This window comes from Martes martes (assembly GCF_963455335.1).
Source record: "Martes martes genome assembly, chromosome: 4".
Classification (NCBI taxonomy): Eukaryota; Metazoa; Chordata; class Mammalia; order Carnivora; family Mustelidae; genus Martes; species Martes martes.
In genome coordinates this window covers 135006432-135016016 of record NC_137891.1, presented here as the reverse complement: position 1 = coordinate 135016016, position 9585 = coordinate 135006432, and the positions used below count along the sequence as shown (strand labels likewise).

At 34.8% G+C, this 9585-nt stretch overlaps 1 pseudogene across 1 annotated transcript; it reads right to left on the bottom strand.

Annotated features, from left to right (window-relative positions):
• Positions 1-250: 250 nt before the first annotated feature.
• Positions 251-678, bottom strand: LOC308340630 (large ribosomal subunit protein eL32-like; annotated as a pseudogene). Its single transcript has one exon. The product of its transcript is annotated as a large ribosomal subunit protein eL32-like (transcript).
• Positions 679-9585: the final 8907 nt, after the last annotated feature.

Below are 9585 nucleotides of genomic sequence, written 5' to 3'. Positions count from 1 at the left end.
CTATGTCATAAATTAAATTAAATTTTCATATGTAGATAGAATCATTTATGGACTTTTCTATTTGCTTACATTTATCTAGAATTCTATCCTTGAGCCAATACTATACTATTAAAATAATCATGGTTTCAAAGTAATTTTTGTTATGGGAAAGAAAATCTTCTTCAGGGCTATTTTTGATCCTTTACTCCAAATAATTTTTGTAGTTTTATGGTTTTATTGACACAAATAAATATGCACATAAGCTGTCTATCTATTCATTTTCTTCACTGCACAGCCTGGCATTAGGATTGGTGACTCTGATGGCCAGCTGGCTGCTCTTTCCACAGTGGCTCTGTGGTTCTTGGAGGAGACATTGTGAGCGATCTCTGCACAGTTAGATTTGTTGCACATCAGTAGTACTTGAAGATCCTCAACATTGTGTACTAGAAACTTCTGGATGCCACTGGGCAGCATGCTTTGTTATCTTGCTACTCCGATAACCAATGTTGGGCATCAAGATCTGGCCCTTGAATCTTCTGTGCACCCTACTGTCCATGTCTCTGGGTTTTCCCCAGTTGCGGTATTATCATCTGAATGGTGCCAGGTGAACTTCTTGCTCCTCTTTTGAATGATCTTGGGCTTCACCAGAGGTCTGAGGGAGGCCATGATGCTGAGTAGGAGATGGGTGCCACCTCCACAGGCAGCACTGAAGAAGAGAGCCCTTTACTCCAAATAATTTTTAAAACTAGATAAAATTTTACAAAGATTCTGTGAAGATTTTTTTTTTTTTAATTTTTGACTCCCTTCACCCATCCCCACCCTGTGGGAATATTGATTTGAAATAGTCTAGGGAGAAGTGACATTTTTATTACTGTGAATCTTTCTAACTAGAGACATGGATATAACTTCATATGTAAATCTGTGTCATCTTCAAATAAATGTCATAATCTTTTTCATAAAAGTATTACACTTTTTTATTTTTAGACATATGTTTTTTTCTTCCTTATGTAGTAAGTGACTTATTTTAAATTATATTTTTAAACCAATCATTGCTTTATTTTGTATATTGGTTTGATACCCATTATACTTCCTAAATTCATTTTTTAATTCTAGTATTTTACCTGTGGATTCATTGGTGATTTTTAATAGCAGTCATATCATTTGCAATATTGATAGTTTTCTTTTTTTTTCTTCTTAATCACTATACCTTTGTTTCTTTTGTGATTCTTTGTTTTGTTCTTTTAACTGTTCTGACTAGGACCTCCAGTGCAATGTGTAAGGAAAAGTGGTGAGAATGTGAGAGTGCGCATCCTTCACTCATCCCTGATGTTTAAGAGAATGATTTTAACATTTGATCTTTAAATGTGATACATGCTCTAGATATTTTTGAGGGTTCCAGTCTTCCAACTTAAAGAAGTTCCAGTCTTTTTTGATCTATTTATTTAAGTCTTGAGTGGATTTTTTTTTTTTTTTCCTTTAGGACTAGTTCTTACAAATGGTCAAAGCCAAAGACTCCCATGCTTTGGCTCTATGTTATCTCATTTACTACACCACTCACACTCACAACTCCAGGCACACCAAATTTTTTTACTCCTGCAACACTCCAGACATGCTTCTGCTTCAGTAATTTAATTCTGTTGAATTCTCCACCCTTTTCCTGACATATCATCGTGGATTACTTCTTCTTCCTTCAGTCTTTGGGCTATTAATAGAAAGCCACCTTCTCAGTAATACCTTGTCAGGATACCTCACCTAAAATTTCAATTCTCACCCTCACCTTGATACTTCTTATATTCCTTCCTCATTCTCCTTCCTTCCTTCCTTTCCCTCCTGCATCCATTTCTTTCTTTCTTTCTTCTTTCTTTCTTTCTTTCTTTCTTGCCACAGAATGTATTGGCAATTGAAGCACCTAGGTGGTTCAGTCTATTAAGTGTCTGCCTTCAGCTCAGGTCATGATCATTAGGCTCCATGCTCAATGGCAAGTCTGCTTCTCCCTCTTCCCCTCCCTCTGTGATCTCTCTCGCTCTTGCTCTCTCCTAAATAAACAAAATCTTTTAAAAAAGAATTATTAATATGTAATATGCATATTTTTCTCCTTAATGTCTTATTAAGGAGGATTTTCCCTTGAGTATGGATCTCTGCTTTTATAGATCAACTGAGATATTACTTTAGAAGCAAATAGACTTGATTCTGTCTTCTCTTTGTGTTTATTATTATCCTAGGTGAACTCTCTGAGTGTTCTCTGTCAAAAGGGAAAAACACTTCAATAAACTTTCAGTGGTATCCAAATATCTGGCAATATCTATCTTTGAAACTATAGCAATTTCTTCTGATTATGTTTTCTCTGGCTGGGCACAAAGACTGAATCATGATTGTTTGCTTATTTGTTTGTTTGTTTTTGACATTTCATTTATGAGAAATGCCTCTCTCAATTACAGGAGAATATAGTTCCTTTCTTAGTTATGATAAATAGAGTAACTAGAAGTTATAACATGAATTAGATTGATTAGTAACCATGTTTCTATGGCTACTGGTATTCTTGAACAAAGAGAAAAGAAGCAGCAGATTACTGAATGTTATGGTGTCAGAGTATTTGTTTTTCTTTTGGGTATCTATAGGTGATAACAATTGTCTTTTATTAAAAATGGAGAAAAGGTATTAAATTTTCATTTATTTGTGGGGTAGCTGCTTTGTGGTAAACAAAGCGAAACTTCTTCCCTAAAAACCTGTAATTGTTGTCATTTTAAAGAAAATAAATAAAAATGACAGAAATGTTTGCCCTCCACAAATATCTATAAGGTCCAATGTATCATAATTCAGAATTATTATATTCTAAGTTATCTAAATGAATATATTAATTATATAAAATAGTCCATCAATTAGAAGTGGTGAGAGATTGGTCTGCCACAGCAGAATGACAAAAGAAGGGTCTCAAGGACAAGAGTGTCCATCTCATTAAAGCACGGGCCTAAATAGAGGGGCCTTGTAGTACTTCTGGTTTCTATCCCATTGACAAGACCATTCTCATTATCACACAGTCATGTCAAATTATTTTAGCCTGATACTATTACACTTCCATTTTCCCCCATGCCTCTTATTCTATTTCCATGCCCACCAACTGAGATTCTAATTATATTTTGGATGAAATGGATTGATAATGTTCACCTATTATCTGTTTTGTTGCAGTACTTCTACTTCTTATAATAAACTTTGATATGGGTATTCCTGCTCCATTCATTACTCTTGAACTCACTTTATAGGGATCTGTTGCTACAAAATACATTACTTCTTAATTTCTTTATGAGACGAAGTTTTGAGACTATAAACACTGAAGGTTGCTGCCTGGATAATGGGAAATTTACCAATGCCAGGTTGCAATACCTCTTCTCAGATAACAAATGCACCTTTCCATAGGAAACAGAAACAAATCAGACATTATATATGACCACAAGTAGAATTAAAGATTTGTTTGTCTTTGTTTCTTACAATAGTTTTACTTTTCCAGGAGCATAAGAGAACAACTCCTAGAACTCCTATTCTATTTATTTACCCATTTCAACCGAACTTCTGAAGTTTGGTGTGTTTTTTTAACATTTTAATTAATTTATTTATTTGAGAGAGGGAAGAGAGATTGAGAGAAAGCAGGGGGAGAGGGAGCAGAGCAGAGAGTCTGAGGCAGACTCTGAGCTGAGCACGGAGACTGATGGAAGGCTGGATCTCAAGACCACAGGATCATAACCTGAGCTGAAACAGAGTCGGAGGCTTAACCAACTGCGCCACCCAGGCACCCCTGAATTTCTGAAGTTTTAAAGCTATGTCCAAACTCCTTTTCTTGTACAAGTATATTGAAATCTGGTTCTAATTATCCATGCTATTCCAAGGTATATTATAGGTAGTTGAAAATGACAGTAAATATTTGACATCGATTTCATTATTCTAGATATAGGGTCCTGAATGCTTCCTGATAGCTTGAACATTAAATCATGAATACACTAAGATGAAATTTAACTTAAACTTAAAACAGTTCATATTTCTTTTTAAGCACACAGGGCTTTCTGAATAGTAAATGGTTTATAAATGCTTCTTGATCATGGTGAAACAAAATTATTCTAACAAGAATAATATATGAATTGTACTTTTTCATGATTTTACTCTGTAGCTGAATTTGAGGAAAATGAATCATATTTTTCACCACTTAATCTTTTTAGTTCTTTTAAAGATCAGCATAATTTTGATGCAGTTTTGAACCAATAGCGGGGGTTTGTGACAGGATTTGTAGGCAAACACTATACCTGCTCTCTAAAATATACTTAATTCTAGACCCTTTATAAGAACAATTATTATAAGAATAATCCCATTTTTAAAATTTCTTATCTAATAATAATATCTCATAACTTACGTTATAGTGCTTTACATTTAAAAAATTGCTTTTGAATTCTTTATCTATTTGACTTTAGCTTATAAGCAAACTTGTTAGGTAGACTGGACAGTTATTCATTATTCCTCTCATGCAGTTGTAGATAATGAAGTTCAGAGGATATACTGGATATATTAAAGTCACCCAGTTATTTAGTAATAGATCCAAATCTGAATTAAGAGTTTCTTCTTTCTTTAATCAACTTTATTGAGGTATAATTTGAAGTATACCACTTGATGGTTTTTTAAAATTTTTATACCTCCATGAAACTCCCCCCACAATCAAAATACGCAATATTTACATGAATCCAATAAGTTCCTTTGTACCCCTTTGCAGTCAGTCCCCTGCCTCCCCGCCTTCCCCACAATCACAAGCAGATATGGTTCCAGGCAATTCCGGATGTGAATTCTGTTCCTAGAGATTGGTTTTGCTTTTTCTAAAATTTCATACAAATGAATATTTGCAATATTTACATTTTTGTGTGTAGTTTCTTTTGCTAAGCATGTATTTGAGATTCATTCATGTTGCTGTATTTATCATTATGAACTGAGATGTTTGAATGCTAGGTAATTATTATTTCCAAGGAACAGTTTTATAGTGTTTCTTCCCCTTTATCCAACTTTAAACAGTTTTAGTTTTTTATTCAAAAACTAAGACTTGACTTTTAAAATTGTCTCCTAACTAATACCCTCATTTTGAGTCTCCAGCCATACTAACCATATGGTTTAAATTGCTCATTCAAAAATACAATTTTTTCAGCCCCTGGCCTACCACCACATTGCCCACCTCAGTAGTTCTCAAGGTATTATAGTAGAATCTAAAGGGATTGCAAGAGTAAGTTGAACCAGTTTTGCTTCTGTACTCACTTCTCTGCCTTCAATCAGAACAAGCCAGTGTTTTATCTATTGTATGTATTAGATTTCCATGTAAACTTTTAATTTCAGAAAGAAAAGTTACTTGCTTAAAATTTTGAAAGTAGCTAATCTACCCCTGCCTATCCAACCTGTGTCTTTTCTTGAATCTCCCTCTGCAATTACTCTTCTCCCATTCACAGATTATAAACTATGTTCTGATCACACATTGCGCTCTTAACTCCTCAGGCTCTTTCACTTTCAAGGCTTCTTCCCAGCTGCTATGTTGTCTGGAGTAGTTTTCTACTCTCAGTCTTTACCCAACTAGCAAATACTTCCTCATCACTTAAGACTTTAAACTCTAGATATACCATATTTATGAAGTTCCTTTGACTCCTTCTCCTAATATTTAAGCTACTGTGACACCAGTTTCCTAAAATATCACTGAAGCACTGTGCTGGGAAAATAGTTTTGTTTACACATGCTCATTTCTAGTAATTATTCCTTACCCATTTATATGATTACCTTGGAAATAGCTATTCTACACAACACGGACATGAATCAATGGTCACAGTTCATTGATAAGGAGTGATTCATGACTCAGAAGCTCTCACGCCCTTGCTGCCACTGGGAGATAGTCCATCTTTTCAGGATGGGCACACGATCCAGAATGGGCCACTCTTACTTTAGCTCCCATTTTTGCTTATGCTAGTTCAAGCTGAGTTTTCATGACAAACAAACAAACAAACAAACAAACAAAACTCTTCTAAAATATATAAACACTGAAGTGCATTTGTTTTTTTCAAATTTGCAATTTCCTTGATTGCTATCTTGTTCTTTATATCCCAAACAAATAGCCCAAATGCCAGCTGCAAAACAGATATATTTTTTTTAAATTAACGTATAATGTATTATTTGCTTCAGGAGTACAGGTCTGTGAATCATCAGTCTTATACAATTCACAGCACTCCCCATAGCACATACCCTCCCCAATGTCCATAACCCAGCCACCATATTCCTCCTCCCCAACCCCCAGCAACCCTCAGTTTGTTTCCTGAGATTAAGAGTCTCTTATGGTTTGAAAAACAGGTATTTAATAAATGTTTAAGGAGTAAATGAACAGGGGCGCCTCGGTGACTCAGTCAGTTAGGCCTCTGCCTTTGGCTCAGGTTGTGATCCCAGAGTCCTGGGATGAAGCTGCACATCAGGCTCTGTGCTCAGCAGGAAATCTGCCTCTCTCCCGGTTGCTTCTGCCCCTTGCCTCTCCCCACTGCTGTGTTTTTTCTTGCTCTCTCTCTCTCTCTCTCTCTCTCAAATGAATAAATTAAAAATTAATTAATTTTTTTAAAAGGAGTGAGTGAACAGAAAGGTGGGTGAACAAATGTGCCTGTGGAACATAAAGAAGAATTTATGGGAGCTAATTTAAAACTAATTGCAAATTTAAAACAACCATACATAAAAATATAGAAAAACTGTTGGGATTTAACATAAAGAATATTATAAAATAAAGGTACAAACAAGTGGGTAGATAAAGGTTAAATTGGAGAAAAAGTTTCAAAATTTCATAATTTCAAACTACCATAAGGATCTGACAATTTTAAATCTTACAGAGGCATCTCTCTTAATTAAACAATTTTCATATATGTACAATTGCAAATAGCCATCTCAAGGAAGCCCTAAGAGAGTAAGTAGAAATTATGAAAGTAAACATATTCATAGGTAGGAAGAAACTGAGAAAGCCTCACCATTGGCCTTTGCTTTTTAACATTAAGTGAGGTGTGCATGCTAATTCCTTTCTGGGTAGTGTGTTACAGAACCCTGGTTAATATTCCATTGCATCTTCAGAAGGAAACAATTAAGGGGAAGCAATAAAGATCATTTGAGGTCTAGACTTAAGTCACTAAAGCACCCATGTAAATAGTAATATGAGAATGTATTCTCTTTATTTTACCACACAGCATTAGTGACTTCATAGACAGTAACAAATTCTGGGTATAAAAAATCAAAACAATAACCCTGTCTTTGAATACATAACAATTCCACAGGGGACATGAACACAGAAATAAATTATAATGTGATATGGTAAAATGATGTAAAAGGATATGAATAAAGTGATAACCTTAAAATTCACCAAAGAAAATTCTCAAAGAGCTTAGTAAAGAGATTAGAGAATATGACCCATTCTGTAAGAGTTTTAGCCACTATTCATCTCTCTTCAGCTAGAAGTAGCAAGTTTTATTGGTTGTCTCTTCCTTATCCCCCATATTTCTTTGACTAAGCTATATACTAAGAGATATTGGAAAGAAAGGACAATTCACTAAATAGAGTAGAAGCAGTGGAAGGATTATTTAGGTCCTGTTATTGCCATCATATATATTTATGTTATATATTATTTTGTTTAATCATCTACAAGGGGCTTATTCTTATGGGCTTAAAAGGGATAATTGATTAATTCTCTTTTCATATATGAGATATACTGATAATTATGTGTGGGTAGGATTGACTCTATGAAAGAGGGAGATAGGCAGCTATTAATTTGACTTGAGGAATATAGAGTCTTTCTCAAAAATATTACCTTCTTTCTGGACTGCCTTTGCCTTAATTTCTTATGATGCAAGCCATATTTTTTGGTTAAGACATTTTCTTCAGAAGTCATTCTTACTATGCACGTACTGGAAAAATGAAAGCTCATTTGCATGTTAACAATGACTATTGTGCTAATGTGTCAGTGGGTGCCCAGTCCAAAGTAGGACATGAAGAAATAGGACACAAAATTGTTACATTTTGCTTAAAAAAAGGAAAATAAAGAGTCTCGAGTATGAGAAATTCTTAAAGGCAGATCCATGAAATCAAACAAAAAAATGAAGTATCACATTTGGAAAAAAATAAGGAAACCACACTTGGAAGAAGAGATAAGTACAAACTATTCAGATGCAAAAGAACACATTTTGTTTGCTTCACAGTTTTTATTATGTATTTTTCCCTTATAACCAATATGATTTTTATATCTTTAGTGTGTGTGTATTGCTTGCTTTATGTAAACCTATACATTTATTTGAGGGATTGCCATTGAAAACCATGTGATAGACAATATTATAGGACCTAGAGATAAGATAGTGAGCAAGAATGGCCCAGGTCCCTGTGTCTTAAAGACTAAACAGTCTGTTGGAAGACACAGACAAATTTAGTGAAGTACCTCATATGATAGGAGGTATACTGGGAATTTAGGGTTATTGAGGAGAATTTAAGCCTGATGTGAGGGGTGAAGAAGGGCTTCTAAAATAAATGCTTTTTCAGCTGAGAGCTAGAGTATATACAGGAATAGGCTGGGTCAGACCAGTAGAGGTAGGAAGGGAGAAGGCAGAAAGAATAATATATGCAAATAACTAGCAAGAGGAAGGACTGAAATTCAGAGATCTATGAGACATTTGTATGGCTAAAGTTCAGAGTATGAAAACAGAATGTTAAAAGATGAAGCTGTAATGTTCTAGGATTTTGTTGGAACAACATGCAGAGACATATTGTTCTTAGCTTAAGTAAGTAGTTTAAAAAAGTAAAGGAAGGATATATTATACACCTAATGTGATCTCCCATGAACCAAGGATCAGGGATCTCTTTGGCCTCAAGAAAGGAGGGAGTTCAGAACTTAAATGATACTAGGATTCCTCTTTATCATTCATCTTTGTTCTTCTCTTTGTTGGCTTCATTCATACTCCATGCTCACTGTGGATGCTTTCTCTACTTGATAGGCTATAATTTTGCTTTCTTTGCTTCACAGAGTAGATACTCAAGTTGCTTGCTCAGTCCCTGTCATTATAGTGAAAAAACTTCTTATACAGTTGGCATGGTAAGCCCCAGTGTTCATTTTGTACTTAATTGTTGCAAATAGGCAGTTGGTGCAAGATAAGATAATAAGAATGTTTTCCCTGGCTGGTCTTTTGAACGGAAATAATTTAAGTTTGATTGATATAGGACCAGCATATCACCATGAATACTATAGAGGAAGCTCTTTTAGGATTAGTTGAGGGGCTAAGCAAACAACTCTGTAGGTAATCCACTACAATATAGTAAACAGTATTGAGGAATTTGGCCTCCAGTACATAAAAATACGGGCTTTATCAAACTGTCAAAAACCTTCATTTGGTTAAAGAACAAAATATTTCTTGAACTAGTGTGCTCTTCTAGTGTGTTCGATATTTGCAAGATAATCCATTTGCTTACAACTTGTCAGGAGCAAAATCACTGTGAAAGCAAGATGAATTTCTTAAATAGATGAGTCAAGTCCTTTTGCTGTGTGTGACTCTGCCACCAAGTCTGAAGACTTGACCAATTTTCATA